Genomic DNA, 15,930 nt, shown 5'->3' with positions numbered 1-15,930 from the left:
GCTTTACTTACATGTGTTTATCCACCATTCTCGCATTGTTACACACATTGCATACGCTTTCGCGTATGCTTTACTTACATGTGTTTATTCACCATTCTCGCATTGTTACACACATTGCATGTGTTTTCGCGTATGCTTTACTTACATGTGTTTATCCACCATTCTCGCATTGTTACACACATTGCATGCGTTTTCGCGTATGCTTTACTTACATGTGTTTATCCACCATTCTCGCATTGTTACACACATTGCATGCATTGTTACACACATTGCATGCGTTTTCGCGTATGCTTTACTTACATGTGTTTATGCACCCTTCTCGTATTGTTTTACACATTGCATGCGTTTCCGCATATACTTTACTTACATATGTATATTTGTTTTTCTTTACACATTGCATGCGTCTCTGCTTGTGCTTTACTTACATGTGTACATTTTATTCCTTACTTTACACATTGCTTGCGTTAGCGCGCATGCTTTACTTACATTTCATTCCTTACTTTACACATTGCTTGCGTTGTCGCGCATGCTTTACTTACATGTGTTCATGCTTATCTTCACAATTGCTTTACACATTACATGCGTTTCCGCACGTGCTTTACTTACATGTGTATACTTTGCCTCACCTTCACACATTGTACACGCTGTCATGTGTACTTTACTTATATGTGTTTTTGCCTACCTGGCTTTGTTATGCTTGTTTCAAATCGCATTGTTATGCATCCTACTCGGCTTGCGTTGTCACGCATGCCCTCCTCGTATTATCATACTCCCTTCCGCATTGTCATGCGTCGCACTTAGATTGCATTATTTTGCATCCATTCCGCATTGTTATGCGTCGTCATTAGTTTGCATTGTCTTGTATCCTCCCACCTGCGTTGTCTCGTACGTTACTTACATTGTTATGCACACTTCACTCGCGTTGTCACGCGCTTTTCACTTGCATTGTTATGCATGTTTCTAACAATATTGTACCTGTTAAGTTTTCTTTTTTTTTCAGGCACGATATTGTATGTACGGTTCATTCGAAGCTGGCATGACCAGACGAACTGGACAGGTATTGTACATTCTCTGCGTGAGACGTAGCGAGAATTGTATAATTCTCATACATCCTTTCTGCATGTAATGTAGTAAGATTTGTGTTCGCCTGCTTAAAACTGTTGCATGTTCTGCTTCGTTACAGCTTTCTTTGCATGATCATAAGTTATGTTCGGCATCGTGCATGTTCCTTGCATCTTGCCCCTGCCTTCAGGCACATATCTTTGCTTCTTGTATGCTTGTCTAAGTCTTCAGCCTTGTCGAAAATGGGTCGTCTCTGGGCTTTGACATTCACTCCCGTCATTGTTATGACTTTCGAGTTCTGTCAAAGAGGGGGCAACTATAGACACCCCATTTTTGACCGTCCTCAAGACTTGGACGCCATCGTTTGAACACTCAATGATCATCTATGCTCGTGTTCGTTTTGAGTTCTCGGAGGTCTCGGCTACGTGCCTTGCCCCAAGATCTCTCGACTTGTTTGTTTTGTGCTTGGTTGTACACCAAACACTTGTGTTTTGCTTCTGAGGGCAGAAAATAGCTTGTTGGCCATCCCCACACCTCACCGGCCTTGGCCTGAGGCAACCGACCCTGTTTTATTGCTACCGGCCAAATATTTTGGTCGGTCGGCAATGTTTTTGGTCTGCCGGCCATTTTTGTTGGTCAATCAGCCATATTTTCCAGCCGACCCCTTTCCATCTGCTTTTGGCCGATATTTATGCCAGCTGTCACAGCTGGCATCCACAATACACCCCCTCCATACACGTGTATGGAGGGATTTGCTCCCTTATGTTAGCTTCTCCAAGAAGCTTAGGAATTGAATTCCTATAAAAGGAGGGCCTCCCTTCCCTTTCTAGGGGTTGAAGAACTCTGAGATATAACTTATCTATCACTCTCTCTATATATATATCTCCCTCTCTCTCTATATTTGTGTGTGTAATAGTGTTCAAAAGGGGTTTTTGTTCTTAGTTTTGCACTAAAACACCTAGTGTTACACTATACTTTTGTTGCCGAGGTTTTAAGGGATTGATTTCGGAGTTTTGAGTTGGTTTTTGATCAAAAGGAGATGCTGAAGTTGGTGTTCTTGAAATGTTCTTCAAAGGTGAGAACTTACCCTTTTATTCCCCATTTTTGCTTAAGGTTTTAGACCTACTTGCATATTGTTTTGAGCTTAGTGTATAACTGGTAAAAGTTCTGTATTTTCATGCTTAAGATGTTTTATTGAGGTCACTTTTGTGTTGGGGCTCGTCCACCCCCTCTTAGGCCATGTTTGGTCTCTTTTTGTGCCTTCCTCTTTGGGCTTTGTAACCCTTTTGTTTTGGCCTTCTCACCACTGAAATCCAGAGGATTTTTAATGGCAGAAAAGTGGTTTTGAGGTCTTGTATAGGAGAGGGACACCCATCTCCCCTTGTGACTCATTTGCTTGCATATAGGGCTCATAAAGGTAGCATGTTTGCATAGCCTTATTTAGCTCCATTTCAGAGGGTATTTGGTGTTAGTTTATCATGTTAGACCTCTGTTTCATGTTGGTTCGATGGCCTATTGTATGCATCATGCACTTGCTTTGTAATCCTCTCTATTGTCACAACATGTACCATGCATTTAGACCATCATGCTTGCATGTTTTAGCTTGACTTCATGAAGCTCTTAGCCATATTGTGACATGTTTAAGCTCTGTTTGGTGTCGATTCAGTCATGTTTGCCATGTTTTGTATAGCCACCATGTATCCTAGCTTGTTAACTTTGAGTATATGAATCATGAACATGCTTTACTTGAGTCATTTCAGTGATTTGGAATCATTTATCATGCTATTTCAGTCCATGCTCCATGCTTGTATGCTTGCATTTACCATCGTTTCAAAGATTTGAAGAGTTGTTCTTTTGTGCCTTAAAATAGGCCATTGTGCATGCCTCTTTGTTTAAGTCCTTGGGCTGCCATATCAGTGGGTTTTGGGGCTTCTTTTAGCATATTATAGATCTGTTTTTCTTTGAATAATCCATGCCATGTGTGGTTAAGGTAGTTGTAGTGGAGTGCCCTCTTTGAGGCTTTGAATGCCCCTTATTTTTGCACCCATTTCCTAGCATGTTTTGGCCTCATCCCATGCATGTTCTAGCATTGTTTTGGCCTGCCATGGGACTGTTTTGGGTCACCTTGGTCCTTTGGGGCTTGGTTGATATGGCCATGGTTCAAGTCCTTTGGCTAGCTTTAAGCTTTAAGTCCATTAGCATGCCATGCTTGTCTTGCTTAGTTTTTTTTTTTTTTTTTTTTAGAAAGGTTTGTCTTGCTTACTTACTTACTTGATTTGGCATCATCCTTTATACATTTTCAGAGCTTGTCATGCTTGTGATTTGTCCATATTTGTCTCTTCTTAATGTGCTTGAGAGTCGGCTCTTTTCATGCCTAAGTGTTAGACCTTCACATGTGCACGTTTGGGTGTGTTTTGTCCATCATTTCTTGGCACTTTGGCCACTGTTTTGGACATTGTTGAGGCCTGTCCATCCTTAGTGTCAGCCCATGGATCATGCATTTATGTATTGTTGTAGGCTTACCGCATTGCATATTGTCGCATCCTTGTGGTTGGTATCATTGTTGCATACGTATGACTTTGTGTATTCCTATGCCTAGGTTGCATTGTAGTATTGCATACTTGTTGCATTGCCATGATGTTTGCATATTAGGTTGCATCACATTGTATTTGACATACTCATGTTACATTGCCTTACATTCTCATGTTGCATTGCATTGCTTATATGCTTTGCATTGTATATGGCATACATACATTGCATTGTGTTTGGTTTGGGGTGTCAAACCAAACTTGCGGAATGAGGCACGTTCGTACTTGAAGTGATGAAACGTACCTCAATCCTCGGTCGCCGACACTCTTGATCCAACATGATAGAGTGTGTAGCATTCATTTGTTTTGTTGCATTCATTCATATTGATTTGCACACTTGACCTCTTTGGCCATCATGCATCGAAATGCGTGATTGGTGGCTTGAGGGTCGAGAGCCATACTCCCTTGAGTTCATAGCATGATAGGGAGGATTGTCGCACATACATTTGGCTTGAAAATCCCATGCCATGCACTGTCTGTCCTCTGTTGGAGCAAAACCATCTGTCCTCTGTTGGAGCAAAACCAGTGTTCTACGTGACGGAATGGCTGGTCGGCAACTTTCAGTGCCGGCCGACTACCAAAATCGTGCCGGTGATCCCTCTTTTGGTCGATGACCATATTTCCCTGGCCGGTGGTGTTTTATCTTGGCCGGTGGCATCCCAAAGTGTTCAGGGAGTGTTTCAAAATCTTAGGATTTTCACAATTCTCAGAGGTGCAGAACAGTGCAAATAGAGGCATGGCAACGGGTTTCCGAGCAAGGCAAATCGAGCATGCATCATCCAATCATTTCGAGGCGGAGCTGCGGCGGCCTTTTGAGTTTCATACTTAGTTTATTTTGTAATTAACTTGTTAATTAATTAAGAGTCTGTAATAATTAATTAGCTAGAGTAGTTAATTATTTATTTGATTTGTATTATTCTTTAGGACCCTCCGTCGAGAGGGCGAATTTATAATAAGTGTGCGTACGTATGTGAATGTCTTCCAACCCCACGTCTTTCTCCCTTTTATTTACTAGCTTTTGATGGTTAGTTTAGAGCATGTTTCAATTAGCATACTTATGCTCGCATGTTTGCATCATTCATCTGTATTGCAAGCACCGGGCTCGGCGCATCATACTAACTGCATAGTATTTCAATTCCAACTTGAATACGTGTATCGAGTTATCGCATTCCACATGCCATTCTTAGCTTGGTCGAGCCTATTCTAGTTGCATTTTGTATGCGTTGCATTAGCCATCTTAACATAGCTAGGATCATGCATTGATTACTAACATGTTCCTTGTTTTGGCTCGGAGTACACTGCGAGTGTTTATGCTTTAGCATCTTACATGTATGTGAGTGTTAACATGACAGCATGCTTGCCATGAGACTATGTGCTTATGTGATATAACTGCCTGAATGCCTGTGGGTGAAGGTTGGGTTGCTTGAGTTGAAATAATTCGTCGAAACCCGTGTTTTAGTCTACTTGCGAGTAGCAAACTTCAATCCATTTTCAAAACAAACGGGTATGTGATGTTTTGTTCCAATTCAGGCGACCCAGTCTATACTTGTATGTTGTGTGCATCACATAGTAATTCTAGGTTAATAACCGGAATAAGAGCACATATGTTTTCAAAACTCGATATCATACTTAGTAGTGGCCGATCTTTGATCGGGCGAGCGGGGGTGGTCATAGCTGACCTTCCCCAATCGTACCCAAGTTCTCGAGCCGAGGTAACTTTGGTGATGACGGACACGTGACCTTAGGCAACAAGTCAGGGTTTCCTAAATTCCCCCAAAAATAAATATTTAGGTGGCGACTCTGTATCTGGCAAAGCAGTCCATGTTTGCCAATTCTTTCTAAAAATTAGTTTTTCAAAAACGATTTCCCGGATTTGGACTCTTTGATGATTCATCGGTCTTGCATTGCACTCTGCGAGATTAGATACAAGACCGTGACATTGAGTCCTGAACTGTAGTAAGCCCAAATGAACAAAACGGAATTCCCTCTCGGGACGTTCGGGGACGTCTACAGCATGGCAATGTATTTTCAAGGTATGTGTGCACAACCACCCTCCCTATCATTTCATAAGCCCAAGGGAGTGTGGTTCGCGACCCTCGGACCACCAATCACGCATCTTGATGCATGAAGGCCGAGAAGCCAAATTGCATAATTCAATGTAAAATGAATGCACACATAAACACATAAAGCCTAAAACTCTAACATGTATGATCAAGAGCGTCAGCGACTGAGAATTGAAGCACGTTTCATCACTTCAAGTATGAAATGTCCCTCGTTTCTCGTGTTTGGACTAATACCCAATCCAAACAAATGCAATGCAACTCAAGCATGCAAACATGCAATACAACTACATGGCATACACAATGCAATATAAGATGGCATGCACAAGGTGAAGAACATGGCATACATAATGCAATGGACAACATGGCATACTCGATGCAATGTAACATGATCAACTTAACAAAGCTAATGACATGCAAATAAGGCTAATGCATGCATACATAAAGCAAGGAAACATTAGCATGCAACAACATGACAATGTAAGCATGCAAATAACATGAAAGCAAACATGCTCAATGGACTTAAACCAAAATGGACAGACCTCAGTCATGCCCAAATCAGTGGCCATAACACCAAAACAAAGGCATGAGATGCAAAACAAAGCATGCACAATGCAATGGCCCATCAACTAGGCCTAAGAGCACAACTCTCAAGAGTGCTCAAGAAGTGATAAACATGGAAGTGTGACAACACTAAAGGCTCTTAAATCAAGTGTGAAATGATGCCAAATCATTTAAACAACACAAGTAAAGCATACAAGAGGGCCTAAGTCACAAAGCCATTAAAGGGACTACACAAGGGGCATGCAATACATGGCAAAAATGATTGAACCAATCATGGACAGAGCTCAAATAGGTCTAAACAAAGACCAAAACATGCTGAGATGAGGGCTTAAGGACCTAGGCAAGATGGCATACATGCTAGGTCACAAACAAGGCAACAATGCACAACTCCTAAACCACAATTAAAGAGTGATATGCATGAGAATATGACAATGCTACATGCTCTGAAATCAAGTATTAAATGATGCCAAATCATCCAAATAGCTTAAAGATAACATGCATGAGGCATCAAAACATAAGGCTAAAAAGGCCAATTGCACTACTACTATGCAAAACATGAAGCATATGGCGAAGGCAACCCAAAATAGTCCTAGAACATGTCAAAATGAGTCTAAAACAAGCATGGAAGGAAGCCAAAACAAGCTAGCATGAAGGGCATAAGGCATGAAATATGCAAGGCAAATAAGGTGGATTACACTACACCTACCAAGACCAAGCATGAGATGGCTTCGCCAACAAAAATCAGAGTTATATTATGGCAAAATAACCCCAAAAACACATCGAAATGATAGATCGCAAGCTTAGGCATGAAGGCATACGCAACGACTCATGTTTAAGGCATAAAGGACCAACCCTCCAACACATTGAATGAGTGAAAGATGCAAGTGTATGACCATGAAACATGCACTGAAATCTCATATGAAATGATGCCAAATCATTCAAATAGGTCAAGCAATGCATGTTAGTGGACTTGATATATAAAGCTAACATGCTACAATGCACTATAGCTATACAAAGCATGGCATGCATGACCAAAACAACACAAATCAGAGCTAGAGCATGCTAAAACATGGACAAAAGCTTCTTAGAGTTAAGCCAAAAGGATGCTAGAATGACATGTTAAAGCATGATACACATTAGGCTAGTTCATGGAAATGCACTACAAGTGCATGGAGCATGCATGGGGCTATCAAACCCAACCTTAACAGAGTTATGGCATGTTAAAACAACACCAAAAACCTACAGAAATGGAGTCAACATAAGCTAGAAAGACATGCTACTTCATGAAGCATATAAGACTAGTTTATGAAATTTACACTACAAGTGTATAAGGCATGCAAGGGATGACAAAACCAAGTCAAAACAGTGGCATGCCATACTGAAATAACGCCAAATACATGCTAAGATATGGCCAACATAAGCTTAACAAACATGCTCACACATGAGGCATTCAAAGCAGGCATTCAAAGCAAGCATTCAAAATACAAGGAGAGAGGATGACCCTCTCCTATTTGGGACCCCAAAACCATCTTTCCACCACTGAAAATCCGCTGGATTTCAGTGGTAGAAAGGTCATGCAAAGACTAAAACAAGAGCCTAAAGGGATGGCTCAAAACAAGGCCTAAGAGGGGGTAGACCACTCCCAACAAAAAAGTGACCTTAAACAAACATTTTAAGCATACAAAAATAGAACTTTTTGCAGTAGGAAGTTATGTCTAAAACACCATGAAAATAGGTCTAAAAGCTTAAGCAAAACGAAGGGTTAAAGGGTTAGTTGACTCACCCTTGTAGAACCTCTTCAAGGCTGTAACTCCGACAACTTTCTTGGATCAAAACCAATCCAAAAGCACCAAAAACAACCTCAAGAAGCCTCAGCAACAAAAGGATGGTGTTTGAGTGTGTGTTTGTGTGTTAAAGTGTGGTAAAACTACACTTTTAAGGCACAAAATGAAGAACAAGAGTAAGATAGAGACAAAAGTGTATCTATATCTTCCAAGTCAAAAAAAACTGAACCTGGAGGAGGAGGGGGGAGGTTCTCTCTTATAGAGAACCAAACTCAAGCTTGTTGGACAAGCTTTGGGTCCAAGGTCATCCCTCCATACACGTGTATGGAGGATGGCTTTAGTGCCTTCCAACTGTGCCAGCTGGATGAAAATATCTCCAAAAAGGTGATGAAAAGTAGCCGACCACTTGAAGTGGTCGGCCAGCTACTTGAAGTGGTCGGCCGACCACCACAAGTGGTCTCCCAAGACAAAAACTGGTCGCCATGGTGGGAGAGAGTCAGCAACATGAAAACAATGCAGTGGTGTGGTGGCCGACCAGAAAATGTGGCCCAAAGACCAAGGAGACCAGTTGACCGACCCGAAAACTGGCTGGCAGGAAGAAAAGTGGTCTCCAAGGGAAAGAACTAGTCTCCCACCCTTGTACCACCTTCTAAACAAGGAAAACAAGGTTTGTACCAAAAACAAACCAAAAAGGATGCAAGACGAAAGTTCGGGAGGCAAGGCGCGTGGCTGGAAGCCACGAAAACTAGTCTACGGGCATCAAAAGTGGTGCGCGACCACAAAAGTGGTCTCCCGGACCACAGTGTCCCTCTAGGCAGAGGTAACAAGAGGTGGTCTACAAGACCTCTCCCTCCCTTAGGCAAGGAAAATAAGGCTTGGTCCGCAAACCGAGCCAAAGCGCGAAGAGTTTAGAGGCCCGGAGGCGAAGCACTTAGCCGAAAACTCCGAAACCTCGAAACGAGCACAACATGCACTATCACCGAGCGCTCAATCGATGACGTCTGAGTCTTAAGGTCGGTCAAAAATGGGGTGTCTACAGTTGCCCCTCTTTAACAGAACTCGGAAGTCAATAAGTGACGGGAGTGAATGTCAAAGCCCAGAGACGACCCATTTTTGACGAGACCGAAGACTTAGACAAGCAGGTAAGATAACAAAGAGATGTGCCCGCAGGTAGGGGCAAGATGCAAATGACATACACAAAGCCGAACATAACTTATGATCATGCAAAGAAAGCTGTAATGAAGCAAGTATGCAAAATAAGTGCAACAATTTAAGCAAGCGAATATGAACCAAATCACATCTCATGCAGAAAGGATGTAAGAAAATTATACAATTCTCACTGCGTCTCACACGGAGAAGGCCAAAAGCGACTATCGGGAATACCCAAAGTCTCAAATGGAACAACGTCTCTCAGCGTGTCACACGCATGAGAGGAGAAAGCAACATCTCTCAGCATATCACATGCGAGAGAGGAAAGGGAAAACCTCTCAGCGTATCACACATGAGAGAGGAAAGGTAAACCTCCCAGCGTATCACACGCGAGAGCGGAAAGGGAAAACCTCTCAGCGTATCACACGCGAGAGAGGAAAGGACTTGCAAGAAAGCGCAGTCATCCAAACGCGTGTCAAACGAGAGAGGAGAAGGGTAGGTCCAAACGCATGCCAGCGCGAGAGAGAAAAGGGATCCAAATGCGAGAGAAGAAAGGTATCAATCAAACTAAATCGGAACTTCTCTAAATGAACCGTACATACAATATCGTGCCTGCAAAAGAAAGAAACTCAACAGGTACAATATAGTTAGAAACACATGATCAACGCTGCATCAAGATGCAATATCAACACAAGATAAACACGTGCACATATGATGCCGATGGAAACATGCATAGCAATGCAAGTGAAAAGTGCGTAACAACGCAAGTGAAAAGTGCATAACAATGCAAGTAAAAGATGCGTGACAACGCGGGTGGAGGGGCACATGACAATGCAACCTAAGTGTGCGCATAACAATGCTGAAAGGGGTGCATGACAATGCAACCTAAATGTGACGCATAACAATGCGATGGAGGGGTGCATGACAATGCAACCTAAGTGTGCACATAACAATGCAATGAAATGCATAACAATGCAAGAGAAACATGCGTAACAATGCAATGCACTAACAAGTGCAGATGAGGTGCGCAAGATAGCATGAATGATGCAATGCACTAACAAGTGCAGATAAGGTGTGCAAGATAGCGTAATAAAATGCATGCTCAATGCGAGTAAGGTGCATAAAATAGTGCGATGCGCAAAATAGTGCGATAAAATGCATGCACAATGCAAGTAGGGTGCACAAAACAGTGCGATGCGCAAAATAGCGCGATAAAATGCATGCACAATGCAAGTAGGGTGTACAAAACAGTGCGATGCGCAAAATAGCGTGATAAAATGCATGCACAATGCAAGTAAGCTGCACAAAACAGTGCGATGCGCAAAATAGCACGATAAAATGCATGCTCAATGCAAGTAAGGTGCACAAAACAGTGCGATGCGCAAAATAGCGCAATAAAATGCATGCAAAATGCAAGTAAGGTGCACAAAATAGTGCGATGCGCAAAATAGCGCGATAAAATGCATGCACAATGCAAGTAGTAAATGGACATGCAGTAGATGCAAAAGGGGGAAATACTCCAACCACGCTGGAATCGTGAGAGGAGGAGAAACAAATCCCAAACACACCAAAAATCGTGTGAGGAAAGGAGTACTCAAACCACGCTGAAATCGTGAGAAGAGGCCCGAAAACAACCGCCCAGGTGCGCGCACAACGCAACCTAAGAAAAATTCCAAACACGCTGAAATCGTGTGAGGAAAAGAACACTATAACCACGCTGAAATCGTGAGAAGAGGTCCGAAAACAACCCGCCCAGGTGTGTGCACGACACAACTTGAGATAAATGCCAAACACGCTGAAATCATGTGAGGAAAAGAACACTCTAACCACGCTAAAATCGTGAGAAGAGGTCCGAAAACAACCCGCCCAGGTGTGTGCACGACACAACCTGAGATAAATTCCAAACACGCTGAAATCGTGAGAAGAGGTCCGAAAACAACCCGCCCAGGTGTGTGCACGACACAACCTGAGATAAATTCCAAACACGCTGAAATCATGTGAGGAAATGAACACTCTGACCACGCTGAAATCATGAGAAGAGGTTCCAGAAACAACCAATCAGGAGTGTGCACGACGCAACCTGAGATAAATTCCAAACACGTTGAAATCGTGTGAGGAAAGGGACACTCAAACCACGCTGAAATCGTGAGAAGAGGTCCGAAAACAACCGCCCAGGTGTGTACACGACGCAACCTGAGATAAATTCCAAACACGCTGAAATCTTGTGAAGAAAAGAACACTCTAACCACGCTGAAATCCTGAGAAGAGGTCTGAAAACAACCCGCCTAGGTGTGTGCACGACACAACCTGAGATAAATTCCAAAGACCCTGAAATCGTGTGAGGAAACGAACACTCTAACCACGTTGAAATCGTGAGAAGAGGTCCGAAAACAACCCGCCCAGGTGTGTGCATGACACAACCTGAGATAAATTCCAAACACGCGGAAATCGTGTGAGGAAAAGAACACTCTAACCACGCTGAAATCATGAGAAGAGGTCCGAAAACAACCCGCCCTAGTGTGTGCACGGCACAACCTGAGATAAATTCCAAACACGTTGAAATTGTGTGAGGAAAAGAACACTCTAACCATGCTGAAATCGTGAAAAGAGGTCCAAAAATAACCCGCCCAGGTGCGCGCACAACGCAACCTGAGATAAATTCCAAACACACTGAAATCGTGTGAGGAAAGGGAGAGAGAGAGAAACATAGGGACATATCCCCGCGTTTCGGAATAAGAAGGAGAAACATAGGGACATATCCCCGTGTTTCGGAAAGAAGGAGAAACAGAGGGACATATTCCTGTGTTTCAGAAAGAGGGAGAAACACAGGGACATATCCCGATGTTTTAGAAAGAGGAAGAAACACAGGGACATATCCCGGTGTTTTCGAAAGAGAGCGAAACACAGGGACATATCCCGGTGTTTCAGAAAGAAGAAGAAACGCAAGGACATATCCCGGTGTTTCAAAAAGAGAGCAAAACACAGGGACATATCCCGGTGTTTTAGAAAGGGGAAGAAACACAGGGACATATCCTGGTGTTTCAGAAAGAGAGCGTGCAAAACAATGCAAGTAAAAAGTGTGTGACAATGCAAGTGCAGAGGTGTGCATGACAATGCAACCTAAGATGAATTCCAAACACACTAAAATCGTGTGAGGAAAGGAACACTCTAACCACGCTAAAATCATGAGAAGAGGTCCAAAAATAACCCACCCAAGTGTGTGCACGACACAACCTGAGATAAAACACGCCCAGGGTCGCGCTTCACGCGTCCTGAGAAAGCCCCGGAGGACAACGATCCTAAACGCTGCGCAGCATGAACGGATAAACGATACAAGATAACACAAGATGCAAATAAATGCAACAAGTGCGATGATATGGAACATGTTACAACAATGTAGAGCATGATGTTTAGAGAACTGCAGTAAACAAATAAAGCGGCACTTTAAAAAGCACCTCATGGGGTGAGTGACGGTGAACCACTCTACTCTAACGGGGACTCCCCTTGCATTCTTCGAACACTTACCTTCAACTTGCAGTACAAAGGTCCCAAAATGCTGACAAGTAGCGACATCTGTGTGTAGAAGCCACAGATGCCGTTTTTCCTTCCTGATCACATTCGCAACTTTCCTTATTACAAACATAGCCAAGGTAACTCTGACGGGGAATGGTACTCAGGGAGAGCACTTCTGATTGCCATTTTGGCTTTGAAGCAGGCTTGGTCTTGCGCTTGGGGTAGAGGCACACTCATACTTCGGAGCATTGACAAGGTCTGAAAAGGTACCTTCGGAATACAATTTTGGAACTTTCTGAAGTTGAAACAAACTCAGATGCTCCCAATTTTCCCTCTTTTCTTTTGCTTTGCAGTCTGGAACCTATGTAGCTTTAGATAGGTCCTTGTTTTACTCTTCTCACATGACCTAGGTTGAACCCTGCAGTTTTTTGAAAGAACAAATCCTGTTTTGCACATATGTGGAGAATGGCACGACACTCTGAGCACAAAATGATTTTTTGAAATTAAGAAATGAGTTCTTAACCAGGTATTGAGCGTACAACTGACCACAGTCAAAACGACTCAATAACGGAGGACAAAGGTAAACAACCTAAACCCATCTATTGACACACGAAACAACTCAAAACAAGAATCGAGACAAACAAAACAAAAGACACGGCACTCAGACGTATTCCAATGGCAAGAGACCTCTCAGTTCACGAGGAGCCAGTTTCTTCGGGTATTGTTTCCCATCCTTTTCTCACTTATGATCCTCACATCACTCTGGCACTCAATCTCTTTTTCTCTGAAAAGCCCTTTCCTCACTTTTTCTCTCAGCAAGCATCTCTCTATTCTTTAATCTCTCTTCTTTTTTTATCCCTCCCCTGGGTGGTTGATGGATAAACAAGAAGTTGTGGGCCCTTGCCCGCTAGTTTTCAACTAGATTTTTCTTCTTCTCCTCACAGCAGTGAACTTTCCCACAGAGGGGTTACGACAAGATGTGCAGTAGATCCACAACTGACAGCGGTTGACAACACCCTTGGCCAGTTTGGATGTGATTAGACCTGTCTAGATGTGAGAGTGGACTATCTTGATCCATTCCAATCCGTGCTTCGCACCTGGCTTGATACCTCGTTGCTTGGAGGACGTTGAGAGCTTTCAGCCATTTTCTATTAGCTTTAGTTGTGCCCTTTCTGGTGAATACGGTGCCCTTTCTAGCAAGTATGTTGACAATGGGGAAAAGACAAAACACCTGACTCAACTCTGCCCGTAGTTCATCATTTTGACCATTTTTTGTTTTTGAGCTTCTGCTAAAACAATTTTGACCAACATGAAAGTTAGATTAACATACTTGTTCGATTTTCTGATTTGAAACCATGCAAGTCAAGCTATAAGCACTGAAAATTTTCCTTTTTGGGTCCAAGAAAAGGTCCAGTTTTGGAAAAAATAGAATAATTTTCGAGAAAATTAGTCAACCTCAGTAAAAATTCTGAAAAACTGTTTTTACAAGTGGCCACTGCTCGACCAACACAGAATTTACTCTTGAGATGCACAACCTTAGATCCAAAACAATAGAAAATTGCCCCTTGTCTAAATGGCACTGCATGGCAACAGAAAGTTGACCCTTGTCTGAATGGCACTGCAGCACACTGTAACCAGTTCTCATAGTGAAAATCACAACCGAACTCTTGGATACAGGAATGACAAAGATGATCAAAACCATTACATGGACACAGTCGATTTGGAAGTGTTTATGGCTAGACTTCAGAATGAAGTTGCCTACGTATCCCAAACATGGGAATCAAGCCTTATGTAGTTCGGGGTTAAGGTACACTCGAGTATTAATCTCTCCTTTTGCGCTCTAACTTTTGCCAAGGCCGCCCTTTCTGGGTTTTCAACCTTGCGAGCTATGTTTTTCTTTTCTTTTCATTTCTTTTCTTCTTTCTTCATCTTTTCTTTCTTTTCTTTGTATTTTTTCATTTTCTTTTCTTTTCATCTTTCATTTTTTCATTTTTGTTCTTTTCTTTGCTCTAACTTTTGCCTGGGTCGCCCTTCCGGATTTTCAGCCCAGCGAGCCTCTCAAGGGTAAAAGTGTAACTTTGTCCATGTCGAATGGTTTTGAGATCTCGAAGCCATTTGAATCCAGGAGAATGTCTGATGTTCGTTGATGATGTAAAAGTCCATCCGATAGGGGCTCGGTCGTCCTTCAGCAATAACTTTCTTCTTTCCTCCCTTCTGGGATTTGGCATTCTTGCCGATCTTCATTAGCTTGAGCAATGTCCCAATTTTTGACTCTTCAAGCACATCTGACATTTTTTGCCCCTAGTTCAAGGGGTGCTTCTTATCTAGCTTCGCAAGCTTCCTTTGACGACATCTGACCTTCTTGATCTAACTTTGTTGCCGCTAATTCATAGGCTGCTTCAAATATAGCCACACAGGTCTCACATTGTGGTTGACCTTTGAGCATTCTGAATCCAAGTTCAGGGTCTAAAAGCCAGGGGTCGAGTCTCGAGGCTAAGATCAATCCTAAGCTGCACAATCTTAAGAGCGATTCCACACAGGTCTTCACAGGACGGTGCAAAACATTTTTTGAAATCTTTTAAGAAATCGACTAATCGTTCGTGCGGAAGACAATGTAGGATCAATCTGGATCAAGCCAGGATCCTTCTCAGTACTTACATTAACAAGCATGATCTCAATCATTAAAGGCTTAGCCCACCTCTCTTCCTCTCAATTGATCAAATTTTGCAAATCCCGAGGAATTCCTTCCTCTTCGTTTTCATCACAGTGTTCAAAAAGTTTTGAGAAACTTAGGTCAATGAAATGATTTCAAGGCACAGAAAACTAAGTGAAAAGCACTGCCGTTTTATTCAGATTTTCTGGCACAACTGGCTCCAAGGTAGAAACAAATGCAAAATGGGTGAAAATCATTGTTGTTTCATTCAAATCTGTTAGCACAACTGGCTCCAAAGCAGAAACAGACTCAAAGGAAAGTGAAAAGACAAGCACAAGAACAAGCAAGTGATGTCCGAGGTAACACCCCCAAAATCACCCGTCTCCGACACAACAAGACAGACTTGATACAACAGGACTGACGCAACTGACTCAAAGCAAAGAGACAGACTCTACACAACACAACAGAAAAACCCAATACCCAAGTCAGAAAGTACAAAAACTAGCATTCGCAAATGCTCAAGATAGTGTGTGCCATATGCCACATCTGGAGTAAAC

This window comes from Camellia sinensis, chromosome 9 (genome assembly GCF_055761805.1).
Source record: "Camellia sinensis isolate YWXY chromosome 9, ASM5576180v1, whole genome shotgun sequence".
Taxonomy (NCBI): Eukaryota; Viridiplantae; Streptophyta; class Magnoliopsida; order Ericales; family Theaceae; genus Camellia; species Camellia sinensis.
This window is presented reverse-complemented; position numbering follows the sequence as displayed.